Here is a 17,289-nt window from a genome sequence, read left to right on the forward strand (position 1 = left end):
ATCACAAGGGATGAACATGCTCAGCATTTCTCAAGCTGAAAGAACTGAAGAAAAAAATCAAGCCTCGAGTTGCAACATCGAAGTATTCTATGGGTAAGATAAGACGGAAGGAATACACAGAGCCACTGTACCAAAAAAGATTGGTTGACCTTCAAACATTTTAGAAGGTAGCATATGATCAAGAACTAATGGGACTGAAGGAAGAAGTCCAAGCCGCACTGGACAAATTGTCGAAAACAAATAAAAAACCCCAAACCATTGTCCTTGAGTTAATTCTGACTCGTAGTGAGGCTCCAGGAATTGACAGAATACCATTTAAAATGTTTTGATCCTTTTTGTTCCAGTTCAAACCTCAGCTTAGAATTTGCATTTCTATCCAGTTCCCTGGTGATGCTAATGCTGCTGATTGGGGACCAATTCTGAGAACCACTAGTAGAGTAGTGGTTCTCAAAGTTTATTATACATAAGAGTCCCCTGACAATGTTGTAAAAATGTAGATTCTGATTCAGTATATCTGCGGTAGAAATGCAAATTCTCAACATGCATTTGAACCAGAACCAATACCTTCGAAAACCTGGTTTTAACAAATGGATGCAAAACAGGAAGGGCTCACTTGTCTATGCCAAGAAATTTTGAAGACAGTTACCTGGTTAACCGACTGAAAGAGATCCATATTTGTGCCTATTCCAGAGAAAGGTGATATAACAGAATGTGGAAATTACCCAACAATATCATTAATACCACATGCAAGTAAAATTTTGCTGAAGATCATTCAAAAGGGATTGCAGTAGTACCTTGACAGGGAACTGCCAGAAATTCAAGTTGGATTCAAAAGAGGACATGGAACTAGGGATACCTTTGCTGATGTCAGGTGGATCTTGGCTGAAAGTAGAGAATAATAAAGATACTTACTTGTGTTTCATTGACTATGCAAAGGCATTTGACTCGGTGTATCATAACAAATTATGGATAACATCGGGAAGAATGGGAATTCCAGAACACTTTACTGTCCTCATGTGCAATCTGTACATAGACCAAGAGGCAGTCATTTGAACAGAACAAGGGAATACTGTGTGGTTTAAAATCAGCAAGGGTGTGCATCAGGGTTGTGTCCTTTCACCATAACTATTCAAGGATATAATCAAAGAAGCAGGACTATAAGAAGAATAACAGGGCATCGGGGTTGAAGGAAAACAGCCGGCAATATGCAGGTGACACAACCTTGATTGATGAAACTGAAGAGGAACTGAAGCACTTACTAATGAAGATCAAAGACCACAGCCTTCAGTATGGAGCCAGAACCAACTTGACAGCATCTATCAATAACACATCATAATATATGTGCATAAATATGTCTGTCTATGGTTCTATACACAGATGCCTCTCCTTTAAGACTTCAAACTTGCTCAGTACTTTTCTAAGCCTCTCTAAGGGGTTCATTAGAAAAACAGAATAGGAGGAATGTGTATATTATGCCTCTACTGTGAATGACAGGAGGTCAAGTAAAGAAGGAAAGTTCATTCTCTCACAAAATTTTGGAGCAAACAAATAAAGGACTTAACCAGTGACTCAAGACAATTAATGCAGTATGATTGAAAAAAATTTGGGTCAGGTAATTATAATCTACAATGGAGTTACTTAAGTAATCTAAATATGGTATCATTTTCAACTTATTTTGAGAATTTACAGAGATTGTGGAGCCCTGGTGGTGTGGTGGTTAAAAATTTGGCTGCTAACCAAAAGGTCAGCAGTTCAAATCCACCAGCAGCTCATTGGAAACCCTATGGGGGCAGTTCTACTCTGTTCTATAGGGTTGCTATGATTCGGAACCAACTTGACAGCACCTAACAACAACAACATAGAGATTGTAAAAGTGAAAAAGAGGGAGACCCTCAATAAGATGGATTGACACAGTGGCTGCAACAAAGAGCTCAAGCATAACAATGATCCTGAGGATGGTGCAGGGCCAGGCAGTGTTTCGTTATGTTGCACATGGGGTCGCTAGGAGTCGGAAGCAACTCAGTGTCACCTAACAGCAACAACAATATAGAGATTGTTGGGGATACATATATATATACTTGTTTAACCTGTTTATGTCTTCTTAATTTGTACACAGTTCTTCATAGTAGTTGTTTTTCTTTCGTTTTATCGTAGTTTTTTTTTTTTCTCTTTAGCTATCTATAACTTTAAAATTTTCTACAATAAGTACATAAAATTTTTTGAGTAATTTTTCAAAGCTAAAATATATTTAGAAATAGCTCATAGTCAAAGTAAGAAATGACAGCAATGTCAGAATTAGCACTGGGACTTCCTGAAATTCAGATCTAAGTGTGTATTCACAATGTGTGCTCTGTTTTCACAACGTTGACTCAACTTTGCTATGAACTGCAGCCCATGGCTGTAGAATTTGACATAGTGACTAGACAAAGGGATATAAATATATTTAAATTATCTTAGACAATATTTAAATGGGATACATTATTCTGAACAAATACAATTATAATAAGTTCAAGAATGATTTAGTTTGGTTTACCAGTTGGAGGCATTGGTGCTTTGCCTGGTTACCTCTCTTCTCATGTTTTTAATAAGCATAGTGCTTCTATAATAGAAATACCACAAGTGGATGGCTTCAACAAACAGAAATTTATTCTCTCACAGTCTAGTAGACTAGAAGTCTGAATTCAAGGCACCAGCTCCAGGGGAAGGCTTTGTCTTTCTGTCAGTTCTGGAGCAAGGTCTTTGTTATCAATCTTCCCCTGGACTGGGAGCTTCTTCACGCAGCAGGATCCCAAGTCCAAAGGACAGCTCTGCTCCTGGCACTACTTTCTTTTTGATATGAGGTCCCTTTGTCTGTCTGCTCAACTCTCTCTTTTATATCTCAAAAGAGATTGACTAAAGATACAACCTAATCTTGTAGAATGAGTCCTGCCTCATTAACATAACTGCCTCTAATCCTGCCTCACTAACATGATAGAGGTAGGATTTACAACACATAGGAAAATCACATCTGATGGCAAAAAGGTAGACAATCACACAGTACTGGGACTCATGGCCTAGGCAAGTTACACACACTTTTGGGGGACACAATCCAATGCATAACAAATACTACACTATCCTATGAAATAAGTGTCCTCTTCATTCCCTGACTAGAATTGTTGGGTTCACTTTCCCTTAATATGTCATGCTGGCACTAAAGAACCTCTCAATGGGTGACCTCTTTCTTAAAAAGTAGATGTGTTTCTTCTGAACTTGCATTCTCAATTATCCTCTGTTGGTCTGTGTATGTTTCTCTGTTAGAGTTTTTGATAATTGTAGATGCATAATTAATTTATGCATAGCAACACATGACTCCTCCCTTTGATTTTCTTTAACATTACCTTAATCCCTCTCTCTACCCCAGAAATTTAATTTTCGACAAATAATTTGTTTTGATTTTGTTAGATTTGAAGGTTCATGGGGAGATATTTGACTTCTTTCAAATATATTTTCCAAACTCTACGGTGTATATTTGCATCTATTAAAATTCCCTGTGTCTTTCAAGATATTTTATCAATTTCAACTCTTATTTTTAATATTTGCTCTTTGATTTTATCTTTACTTAGCTTAAAATTTAGTTACCATTGTGAAGTGGGTTGAATTGTGTCCCTTCAAAAGATATGTTGAAGTCCTAACCCCTGTCCCTTATGAATGTGATTTTATTTGGAAATAGGTTCTTTGTGGATTCAAACAAGTTAACATGAGACAACACTGGATTGGGCTGGGCTCTAAATCTAAGAATGGGTGTCCTTATAAGGAAAGGGAGAATAAGAGACATCATACACGATCGCTGTGAGTTGGAACCAACTTGATGGCACCTATCAGCAGCAACAGACACACAGAGGGAAGATGGCCATGTGAAGAGAGATGCAGAGATTGAAATGATGCAGCTACAAACTAAGGGATGAGTGCCAAAGATTGCTGGCAGCACCAGGAGCTGGGAAGATAAAAGAAAGGATCCTTCCCATGAGCATTCGGAGGGAATGTGGCCTTGCTGATGCCTTGATTTTGGACTGCTAGCCTTGAGAACTAGGATAGAATAAGTTTCTGTTGTTTTAACCCACCCAGTTTGTGCTATTTTTTTTGTTTGTTTGTTTGTTTTATGGTTGCCCTAGGAAACTAATAGAAACTGATATACACTGTAAGTGAGATTTTTAGAAATTACATGATTTAGTAGTTTGATGATTTAATATTTTTTAATTGACATATAATTTACATGCAGTAAAATTCACCCTTTTTATGATTTTTGAAAAGTGCAATAGAGGTGAATATCCACTACAACCAAAATAAAAAAAACAGTTCATTACCCTCAAAATTTCCCCTGTGCCCATTTGTAGCCAAACACGCCCACTCCATTAGCCTCTGGCAAATACTGACCTGTTTTCTCTACTTAAACTTTTGCCTTTTCAAAAATGTTATGTAAATAGAATCATAAACTATGGCAGGTCTTCAGTCTGGCTTCTCTCACTTAGTGTAATATAATAGTAACCAATTTATGCTGATGCATGAATCAGTAGTCTACTCTCTTGCTGAGTAGTGTTCCACTGTATGATGTCCCACACTTTGTTTATCCATTTTTCAGTTGAAGATTTAATTATTTCCAGTTTTAAGTGAATATGAATAAAGCCACTAAAACATTTGCAAAGAGGTGTTTGAATAAATGTAAATTTTTATTTCACTTGGGTAAGTTTTCAAAAGTAGATCATTGGATGGCATGGCAAGTATATTCTTAACATTATAAAAATTAACAAAGTGGCTGTAATAATTTTCATTCCACTAAACATTTGAAAAATCTCCAGAATTATCAGTTATGTATGTCTGTGTTTTGTTAGCAATTTCAGTAGACGTACAGTGGTTCTTTCATTGCGATACTAATTTGCATTCTTCTAATGAATAATGCTGTTGAGCACCTTTTCATGTCCGTATTTGTCATTTGGATATCTTCTTTATTGAAATGTCTGCTCAAATTATTACTCATTTTTAATGGACATATAGCAGAGATTCTGCACTTTGACACTATTGACCTTTGGACTGGAAAATTCTTTGTTGCAGGGGGCTTTCTTGTGCATTGCAGTGTGTTTAAAAGAATCCCTGGCCTGTAACCACTAGAAACCAGTAGCAATTCCCACCCAGTGGTGAGAAGCAAAAGTATCTCCAGATGTTGCCAAATGTCCCCGGAAGACAAGGGCAAAATTGCCCCAAATTTAGAACCAACACTTTAGAAGCACTTATAAGACTTACCAAAACAACGCTTCTTAAACACTCTGGTGAAAAACCAGGATTTCGTCCACACTGCAAAGTCATAGTTATAGTGATAGTGAGAGTAAAACGTAATGATAAGAAGTTAATGGAAAAAAATTAAAATAATGAAAACATGTAAAAGAGGAGACTCATGTTTTTCTTTGTTTATCTGTGATGGTTAAGGTTATGTGTCAACTCGGTTGGGCCATGATCTTCAGTGGTTTGGCATTTTTGTGGTTTGGCACCTTTTTAATGATGTGATCCTCTCCACAATGAGATCTTTTTTTTTTTTTTTTTGTACTTTTTTAATTTTACTTTAGGTAAAATTTACAGAACAAATTAATTTCTCATTAAACAATTAATACACATATCATTTTGTGACATTGGTTGCTAACCTCACAACAAGTCAACACTCTCCCCTTCTCGACCCTGGGTTCTCCATTTCTATTCATCCAGCTTTCTTGTCCCCTCCTGCCTTCTCATCCTTGCTCCTGACCTGGCAAACCCATTTAGTCTCATATACATGGTTGAGCAGCTCGTATTATTGTTTGTTTCATAGGCCTGTCTAATCTTTGGCTGAAGAGGGAACCTCTGGAGTGACTTCAGTACTGAGTTAAAAGGGTATCCTGGGGCCATACTCTCGGTGTTTCTCCAGTCTCTGTCAGACCAGTAAATCTGATCTTTTTTGTGAGTTTGAACTTTGAACTATGTTTTCTCAAGTTCTATCCAGGATCCTCTATTGTGATCCCTGTAAGAGCAGTCAGTGGTGGTAGCTGGGTGCTATCTAGCTGTGCTGGACTCAGTCTGGTGGAGGCTGTGGTAGTTGTGGTCCATTAGCCATTTGGACTAATCTTTCGCTTTTGTCTTTGGTTTTTGTCATTCTCCCTTGCTTCAGATTGGATGGGACAAGTAAACATATCTTATTTGGCCGCTCACAAGCTTTTAAGACCCAAGATGTTACTCACCAAAGTAGGATGTAGAATATTTTCCTTATAAACCATGTTATGCCAATTGAGCTAGGTGTGCTCCAAGACCATGGTCCCAGCGTTTGTCCAGTAAACCAGTCCCTATGGATGATTGGCTTCTTCTATGGAGCTTCTACAACTTTGCCTTGGTCAAGTTGTGCTGGCTTCCCCAGTACTGAGTACCATCTTACCCTTCACAAAGTTACCACTTATCTATTGTCTAGTTAGTGGTTTTCCATCCCCACTCCTTCCCTCCCTAATAACCATCAGATTGTTTCTTTCTGTGTGTAAACCTTTCATGAGTTCTTATGATAGTGATCTAATGTATTTGTCTCATAGACAAATATGAGACAAATACATTAGATCACACCGAGTCAGAATCGACTCGACAGCACTGGGTTTTAATGTATTTGTCCTTTTGTGATTGACTTATTTCACTAGCATAAAGCCCTCTAGGTTTATATATGTTTTGAAATGTTTCACAGATTCATCATTGTTCTTTATCGTTGGTAGTATTTCATTGTATGTATGTTCCTCAGTTTGTTTATCCATTTATGTATTGATGGGCAGTTAGGTTGTTTCCATCTTTTTGCTATTGTGAATAATGCTGTAATGAACATAAGTATGCATACGTCTATTCATGTGATGGCTCTTATCTATCTAGAATTTATTCCTAGGACTGGGATTGCTGGATCCTGTGGTATTTCTATTTCTAGCTTTCTAAGGAAGCATCATATTGTTTTCCAGAATGGTTATACCATTTTACATTCCCACCAGCAGTGCATAAGATTTCCAATCTCCCCATAGCCTCTCAAACATTTGTTTGTTTGTTTTTGATTCGTGCCAGTAATGGTGGGGTGAGATGGTATCTCATGGTGGTTTTGATTTGCGTTCTTCTATTGGTTAGTGATCTCAACCATTTTCTCATATGTCTGTTAACTGCCTGAATGTCTTCTTTTGTGAAATGTCTCTTCATGTCCTTTGCCCATTTTTTAAAGGGATTATTTGTCTTTTTGTTGTAGAAGTGTTGGATTTTCCTATAGATTTTAGACATTAGACCTTTGTCAGATTTGTCATAGCCAATTTTTTTCCCGGTGTTGGTCCCGTTTTTACAATTTTGGTGAAGACCTTTTTTGTTGTTGTTGTTTTATTTCTTCTTATTATTTTTTTATTAGTGTTTCAGGTGAAGGTTTACAGAGCAAATTATTTTCTCATTAAACAATTTATACACATTTTGTTTTGTGATATTGGTTGCCAAATCCATGACATGTCAACACTCTCCTCACCTTGACTTTGGGCTCCCCATTACCAGCTTTCTGTCCTCTCCTGCCTTCTAGTCCTTACTTCTGGGCTGGAGTTCTCATTTAGTCCTATTTTGTTTTATGGACCTGTCTAATCTTTGGCTGAAGTGTGAATCTCAGGGGTGACTTCAGTACTGAGTTAAAAGGGTGTCTGGGTTTCTCCAGTCTCTGTCAGACCAGTAACTCTGGCCATTTTTTGTGAGTTAGAATTTTGTTCTACATTTTTCTCCAGGACTACCAGGGCCCTCTACTGGGATCCCTGTCAAAGCAATCTGTGGTGGAAGCCAGGCACCGTCTAGCTGTGGTGGACTCAGTCTGGTGAAGGCTGTGGTAATTGTGGTCCATTAGTCTTCTGGACTAATGTTTCCATTGTGTCTTTGGTTTTCTTCATTCTCCCTTGCTTCAGAGGAGGTGGGCCAGTGGAGTATTTTAGATGGCCACTCTTAAGACTCCAGACTCTACTTACCATAGTAGGATATAGAACATTTTCTTTATAAATTATGTTATGTCAATTGAGCTAGATGTCCCCCAAGACCATAGTCCCAGTCTTCCTCCAGTAATTGGTCCCTATGGGACATTAGATGTGTCTATGAAGCTTCTATCACTTTGCCTTGGTCAAGTTGTGCTTTCTTTCCCAGTACTGTGTACCATCTTACCCTTCACAAAGTTACCACTTATCTATTGTCTAGTGTTTTTATTTTCCCAGCCCTCCCCTCCCTAGTAACCATCAATAGCGGACCCATTCGGTATCTGTCCTTTTGTGATTGACATATTTCATTCAGCATAATGCCCTCCAGATTCATCCGTGTTGTGAGGTGCTTTGAAGATTCATCATTATTCTTTATTTTTGTGTGTATGTACCTTAGTTTCTTTATCCATTCATGTGTTCTTGGGCACTTAGATTGTTTCTATCATTTTGCTATTGTGAATAATGCTGCAATGAACATGGTATGCATATGTCTATTTGTGCAATGGCTCTTATTTCCCTGGGATATATTCCTAGCAGTGGGATTGCTGGCTTGTATGGCATTTCTATTTCTAGCTTTTTGAGGAAGTGCTATATCCTTTTTCAAAATGGTTGAACCATCTTACATTCCTACCAGTAGTGCATCCGTGTACAGATTCCTCATGAGCACAATTAAGTGTTCCAGAATTCCCATTCTTTGCAATGGTATGCATAGTTTGTTATGATCCACACAGTCGAATGCCTTAGCATAGTCAATAAAACACAGGTGAGACCGGGGGGGCGGGGCCAAGATGGCGGACTAGGTGGACGCTACCGCGGATCCCTCTTGCAACAAAGACTCGGAAAAACAAGGGAATTGATCACATACATAACAATCTACGAACTCTGAACAACAAGCACAGACTTAGAGATGGAAAACGAACAAATACAGGCAGACAGCAACCGTTTTCAGAACTAGGAGCCAGCGTACCAGGCAGGTGACCTTCGGAGCCCGATCTGGGGCAGAGCCCAGGGGGGCAGACGACACAGAAGGGGGGCCCAGCCCTTCCCCCCCGAACCCATCCCGGGAGGAAGTCTAGCTGGTTGGCGTGGGAGGCGTAGCAGCGCAGCCGGAGGGAGAAGCATCCAGGAGGCAGTGACCAATCTGGGAGAGGGGAGAACAGCATCCCAGCTGGGGAGCCGTCCTGCCGGGAGTTTGGCGGGAAGCGGGCGGGGCACGAGCGGGGGGGGGGTCAGCTATATTTCCCTAAAGCGACCCCGGGGCAGGCCCCACACTTTCGTGAGGGGGGACGCACACCCAGTTCGCGCGTGCAGCGCGACGCACCGGAAAGAGAAGTCCCCTGGAGGAAGTGACTGGTCTCGGAGCGGGGAAAGCAGCGTCCCACCCAGGGTGCCATCCCGCTGGGATTTGGGTGCACGCGCGGATGGGGCATGACTGCGGGGTCCAATTTTATTACCCTGAATTGACCCGGGGGGGGCCCACCTAATCGTGCAGGTGACGCCCACCCAGTTCGCGCGAGAGGTGTGGCGCACCGGAAGGAGAAGTCCCTGGGAGGACGTGACTGGTTTCAGAGCGCGGAAAGCAGCGTCCCAGCTGGGGTGCCGTCCCCCTAGGATTTGGGCGTGCGCGCGGGCGGGGCGTGACTGTGGGGTCCAATTATATTTGCCTGAATAGACCCTGGGGCGGGCCCACCCGTTCGTGCGGGAAACACCCACCCAGTTCGCGCCAGCAGTGCCGCGCACCGGAGGGAGAAGTCCCCAGGAGGAAGTAACTGGTCTCGGAGCAAGGAAAGCAGCGTCCCAGCCGGGGACCGTCCCGCCAGGATTTTGGCGGACGGGAGCGGAGCGTGAACGTGGTGTTCAATTCTATATTCAATGGTGCTACACTCCTAGCTCTCTGAACCCTCCCCCACCCTCCCCAGGCAGCTCCATTAACATCCGAATACCCGGAGCCAGAGGGAGAATTCAGATAGGGATCTGAATGCATTTTTTTTTAGCTGATTACCTGGAAAATCTAGTTTCCCAGTGATGGCTCGGAGACAGCAGTCCATATCAAACCACATGAAGAAACAGACCATGACAGCTTCTCCAACCCCCCAAACAAAAGAATCAAAATCTTTCCCAAATGAAGATACAATCCTGGAATTATCAGATACAGAATATAAAAAACTAATTTACAGAATGCTTAAAGATATCACAAATGAAATTAGGATAAATGCAGAAAAAGCCAAGGAACACACTGATAAAACTGTTGAAGAACTCAAAAAGATTATTCAAGAACATACTGGAAAAATTAATAAGTTGCAAGAATCCATAAAGAGACAGCATGCAGAAATCCAAAAGATTAACAATAAAATTACAGAATTAGACAACGCAATAGAAAGTCAGAGGAGCAGACTCGAGCAATTAGAATGTAGACTGGGACTTCTGGAGGACCAGGGAAACAACACCAACATAGCTGAAAGAAAATCAGATAAAAGAATTAAAAAAAAATGAAGAAACCCTAAGAATCATGTGGGACTCTATCAAGAAGGATAACTTGCGAGTGATTGGAGTCCCAGAACGGGGGGGGGGGGGGGACAGAAAACACAGAGAAAATAGTTGAAGAACTCCTGACACAAAACTTCCCTGACATCATGAAAGACGAAAGGATATATCTATCCAAGATGCTCATCGAACCCCATTTAAGATTGATCCAAAAAGAAAAACACCAAGACATATTATCATCAAACTTGCCAAAACCGAAGACAAACAGGAAATTTTAAAAGCAGCCAGGGAGAAAAGAAAGGTTTCCTTCAAGGGAGAATCAATAAGAATAAGTTCAGACTACTCAGCAGAAACCATGCAGGCAAGAAGGGAATGGGACGACGTATACAGAGCACTGAACGAGAAAAACTGCCAACCAAGGATCATATATCCAGCAAAACTCTCTCTGAAATATGAAGGAGAAATTAAGATATTTACAGATAAACACAAGTTTAGAGAATTTGCAAAAACTAAACCAAGACTGCAAGAAATGCTAAAGGAGGTTGTTTGGCCTGATGACCAATAATATCAGGTACCAGCACAATACAAGGTTACAAAACAGAACGTCCTGATATCAACGCAACTCAAATAGGGAAAGCACAAAAACAAACAAATTAAGACTAATTCTAAAAAATAAATAAATAAACAAAATAATACACATAACAGGAAATCATGGAAATCAATAGATAAATGATCACAATGATCAAAAAGAGGGACTAAATATAGGAGGCATTGAACTGCCAGATGGAGAGCGATACAAGGCGATATAGAAGGATACAAGTTAGGTTTTTACTTAGAAAAATAGGGGTAAATAATAAGGTAACCACAAAAAGGAATATCAATTCCATAACTCAAGAAAAAAGCCAAGAAAAACGTAATGACTCAACAAACACAAAGTTAAACATTATGAAAATGAGGATCTCACAAGCTACTAAGAAAAACGTCTCAGCACAAAAAAGCATGTGGAAAAATGAAATGGCCAACAACACACATGAAAAGGCATCAAAATGACAGCACTAAAAACTTATTTATCTATAATTACGCTGAATGTAAATGGACTAAATGCACCAATAAAGAGACAGAGAGTCACAGACTGGATAAAGAAACACGATCCATCTATATGCTGCCTACAAGAGACACACCTTAGACTTAGAGACACAAACAAACTAAAACTCAAAGGATGGAAAAAAATATATCAAGCAAACAATAAGCAAAAAAGAAGAGGAGTAGCAATATTAATTTCTGACAAAATAGACTTTAGACTTAAATCCACCACAAAGGATAAAGAAGGACACTATATAATGATAAAAGGGACAATTGATCAGGAAGACATAACCATATTAAATATTTACGCACCTAATGACAGGGCTGCAAGATACATAAATCAAATTTTAACAGAATTGAAAAGTGAGATAGACACCTCCACATTTATAGTAGGAGACTTCAACACACCACTTTCGAGAAGGACAGGACATCCAGTAAGAAGCTCAATAGAGACACGGAAGACCTACTTACAAGAATCAACCAACTTGACCTCATTGACTTATACAGAACTCTCCACCCAACTGCTGCAAAATATACTTTTTTTTCTAGCGCACGTGGAACATTCTCTAGAATAGACCACATATTAGGTCATAAAACAAACCTTTGCAGAATCCAAAACATCGAAATATTACAAAGCATCTTCTCAGACCACAAGGCAATGAAGCTAGAAATCAATAACAGAAAAACTAGGGAAAAGAAATTAAATACTTGGAAAATGAACAATACGCTCCTGAAAAAAGACTGGGTTATAGAAGACATCAAGGAGGGAATAAGGAAATTCTTAGAAAGCAACGAGAATGAAAATACTTCCTATCAAAACCTCTGGGACACAGCAAAAGCAGTGCTCAGAGGCCAGTTTATACCGATAAATGCACACATACAAAAAGAAGAAAGAGACAAAATCAGAGAACTGTCCCGACAACTTGAACAAATAGAAAGTGAGCAACAAAAGAATCCATCAGGCACCAGAAGAAAACAAATAATACAAATTAGAGCTGAACTAAATGAATTAGAGAACAGAAAAACAATTGAAAGAATTAACAAAGCCAAAAGCTGGTTCTTTGAAAAAATTAACAAAATTGATAAACCATTGGCTAGACTGACTAAAGAAAAACAGGAAAGGAAACAAATAATCCAAATAAGAAACGAGAAGAACCACATCACAACAGAACCAAATGAAATTAAAAAAATCATTTCAGATTACTACGTAAAATTGTACTCTAACAAATTTGAAAACCTAGAAGAAATGGATAAATTCTTGGAACAATACTACCTACCTAAACTAACACATTCAGAAGTAGAACAACTAAATAGACCCATAACAAAAAAAGAGATTGAAACGGTAATCAAAAAACTTCCAACAAAAAAAAGTCCTGGCCCAGACGGCTTCACTGCAGAGTTCTACAAAACTTTTAGAGAAGACTTAACACCATTACTATGGAAGGTATTTCAAAGCATAGAAAAAGATGGAATACTACCCAACTCATTCTATGAAGCTACCATCTCCCTGATACCAAAACCAGGTAAAGACATTACAAAAAAAGAAAATTTTAGACCTATATCCCTCATGAACATAGATGCAAAAATCCTCAACAAAATTCTAGCCAATAGAATCCAACAACACATCAAAAAAATAATTCACCCTGATCAAGTGGGATTTATACCAGGTATGCAAGGCTGGTTTAATATCAGAAAAACCATTAATGTAATCCATCACATAAATAAAACAAAAGATAAAAACCACATGATCTTATCAATAGATGCAGAAAAGGCATTTGACAAAGTCCAACACCCATTTATGATAAAAACTCTTACCAAAATAGGAATTGAAGGAAAATTCCTCAACATAATAAAGGGCATCTATGCAAAGCCAACAGCCAATATCACTCTAAATGGAGAGAACCTGAAAGCATTTCCCTTGAGAACGGGAACCAGACAAGGATGCCCTTTACCACCGCTCTTATTCAACATCGTACTTGAAGTCCTAGCCAGGGCAATTAGGCTAGACAAAGAAATAAAGGGTATCCAGATTTTTTTTTTTTTAGATTGATAAGGAGGAAGTAAAGCTATCACTATTTGCAGATGACATGATCGTATACATGGAAAACCCTAAGGAATCCTCCAAAAAACTACTGAAACTAATAGAAGAGTTTGGAAGAGTCTCAGGTTAAAAAATAAACATACAAAAATCACTTGGATTCCTCTACATCAACAAAAAGAACACCGAAGAGGAAATAACCAAATCAATACCATTCACAGTAGCCCCCAAGAAGATAAGATACTTAGGAATAAATCTTACCATGGATGTAAAAGACCTATACAAAGAAAACTATAAAACTCTGCAACAAGAAATTCAAAAGGACATACTTAAGTGGAAAAACATACCCTGCTCATGGATAGGAAGACTTAACATAGTAAAAATATCTATTCTACCAAAAGCCATTTATACATATAACGCACTTCCAATCCAAATACCAATGTCATACTTTAGGGGATAGAGAAACAAATCACTAATTTCATATGGAAGGGAAAGAACCCCCGGATAAGCAAAACATTACTGAAAAAGAAGAAGAAAGTGGGAGGCCTCACCCTACCTGATTTCAGAACCTATTATATAGCTACAGTAGTCAAAACAGCCTGGTACTGGTACAACAACAGGCACATAGACCAATGGAACAGAATTGAGAACCCAGATATAAATCCATCCATGTATGAGCAGCTGATATTTGACAAAGGACCAGTGTCAGTTAATTGGGGAAAAGAGAGTCTTTTTAACAAATGGTGCTGGCATAACTGGATATCCATTTGCGAAAAAATGAAACAGGACCCATACCTCACACCATGCACAAAAACTAACTCCAAGTGGATCAAAGACCGAAACATAAAGACTAAAACGATAAAGATCATGGAAGAAAAAATAGGATCAACCCTAGGAGCCCTAATACAGGGCATAAACAGAATACAAAACATTACCAAAAATGATGAAAAGAAACCAGATAACTGGGAGCTCCTAAAAATCAAACACCTATGCTCATCTAAAGACTTCACCAAAAGAGTAAAAAGACCACCTACAGAGTGGGAAAGAATTTTCAGCTATGACATCTCAGACCAGCGCCTGATCTCTAAAATCTACGTGATTCTGTCAAAACTCAACCACAAAAAGGCAAACAACCCAATCAAGAAGTGGGCAAAGGAGATGAACACACATTTCACTAAAGAAGATATTCAGGCAACTAACAGATACATGAGAAAATGCTCGCGATCATTAGCCATTAGAGAAATGCAAATTAAAACTACGATGAGATTCCATCTCACACCAACTAGACTGGCATTAATCCAAAAAACACAAAATAATAAATGTTGGAGAGGCTGCGGAGAGATTGGAACTCTCATACACTGCTGGTGGGATTGTAAAATGGTACAACCACTTTGGAAATCCGTCTGGCGTTATCTTAAACAGTTAGAAATAGAACTACCATACAACCCAGAAATCCCACTCCTCGGAATATACCCTAGAGATACAAGAGCCTTCACACAAACAGATATATGCACACCCATGTTTATTGCAGCTCTGTTTACAATAGCAAAAAGCTGGAAGCAACCAAGATGTCCGTCAATGGATGAATGGGTAAATAAATTGTGGTATATTCATACAATGGAATACTACGCATCAATAAAGAACAGTGACGAATCTCTGAAGCATTTCATAACATGGAGGAATCTGGAAGGCATTATGCTGAGTGAAATGAGTCAGAGGCAAAAGGACAAATATTGTATAAGACCACTATTATAAGATCTTGAGAAATAGAAAAAACGGAGAAGAACACATACTTATGTGGTTACAAAGGGGGGAGGGAGGGAGGGAGGGAGAGGGCTTTTTATTGATCAATCTGTAGATAAGAACTGCTTTGGGTGAAGGGAAAGACAACACTCAATACAAGGAAGGTCAGCCTAATTGGACTGGATTAAAAGCAAAGAGGTTTCCGGGATAAAATGAAAGCTTCAAAGGTCAGCGGAGCAGGGGCTGGGGTCTGGGGAACTTGGTTTGAAGGGACTTCTAAGTCAATGGGCAAAATAATTCTATTATGAAAACATTCTGCATCCCACTTTGAATTGTGGCGCCTGGGGTCCTAAATGCCAACAAGCGGCCATCTAAGATACATCAATTGGTCTCAACCCACCTGGAGCAAAGGCAAAGGAAGAACACCAAGGTCACACGACAACTAAGAACCCAAGAGACAGAAAGGGCCACATGAACCAGAGACCTACATTATCCTGAGACCAGAAGAACTAGTTGGTGCCCGGCCACAATTGATGTCTCCCCTGTCAGGGAGCACAACAGACAACTCCTGAGGGAGCAGGAGACCAATGGGATACAGACCCCAAATTCTCATGAAAAGACCATACCTAATGGTATGATTGTGACTAGAGGAATCCCAGAGACAATGCTCCCCAGAACTTCTGATGGCACAGGACAGGAACCATCCCCGAAGACAAATCATCAGGCATGAAGAGTGAGCTAATTAAATCAGGTGGACACTGGAGAGTGTGTTGGCAACTCTTGACTGGAGGGGGGATGGGAAGATAGAGAGAGAGGGAAGATGGCAAAATTGGCACGAAACGAGAGACTGTAAGGGCTGACTCAATAGGGGGAGAGCAAGTGGGAGAAGGGAGTAAGATGTATGTAAACCTACATGTGACAGACTGATTGGAATGGTAAATGTTCACTTGAAGCTTAATAAAAAATAAAAAAAAACACAAGTGAACATCTTTCTGTTATTCTCTGCTTTCAGCCAGGATCCATCTGACATCAGTAATGATATCCCTGGTTCCATGTCCTTGTCTAAATCTGGCTTGAATTTCTGGCAGTTCCCTGTCAATATATTGCTTCAGCAGGTTTTGAATGATTTTCAGCAAAATGTTGCTAGCATGTGATATTAATATTGTTTGATAATTTCCACATTTGGTGGATCACCTTTTTTGAGAATAGGCATAAATATGGATCTCTTCCAGTCAGTTGGCTAGGTAGCTGTCTTCCAAATTTCTTGGCATAGATCAGTGAGTACTTTCAGCGCTGCATTCATTTGTCGAAACATCTCAGTTGGTATTCCATCAATTCCTAGAGCCTTGTTTTTCGCCAGTGCCTTCAGGGCAGCTTGGACTTCTTCCTTCAGTATCATTGGTTCCTGATCATATGTTACCTCCTGAAATGGTTGAACGTCAACAGATTCTTTTTGGTATAGTGATTCTTTGTATTCCTTCCATCTTCTTTTGATGCTTCCTGAGTCATTTGAAATTTTCCCCATAGAATCCTCTCATACTGCAACTCGAGGCTTGGATTTTTTTCTTCAGTTCTTTCAGCTTGAGAAATGCTGAGTGTGTTCTTCCCTTTTGGTCTTCTATCTCCAAGTCTTTGCACATGTCATCATAATACTTTACTTTGTCTTCTTGAGCTGCCCTTTGAAATCTTCAGTTCAGCTCTTTTACTTCATCATTTTTTTCCTTTTTTTTTTTTTTTAGCTACTCAATGATCAAGAGGCAGTCTTTTGAACATAAGAAGGGGATACTGCATGGTTTAAAGTCAGAAAAGATGTGTGTCAGAGTTGTATCCTTTCACCATACCTATTGAATCTGTATGCTGAACAAATAATGAGAAAAGCTGGGACATCAGAATTAGAGGAAGACTCAATAACTTGCATTATGCAGATAA

The sequence above is a fragment of the Loxodonta africana genome, chromosome 2 (genome assembly GCF_030014295.1).
Source record: "Loxodonta africana isolate mLoxAfr1 chromosome 2, mLoxAfr1.hap2, whole genome shotgun sequence".
NCBI classification, from domain to species: domain Eukaryota; kingdom Metazoa; phylum Chordata; class Mammalia; order Proboscidea; family Elephantidae; genus Loxodonta; species Loxodonta africana.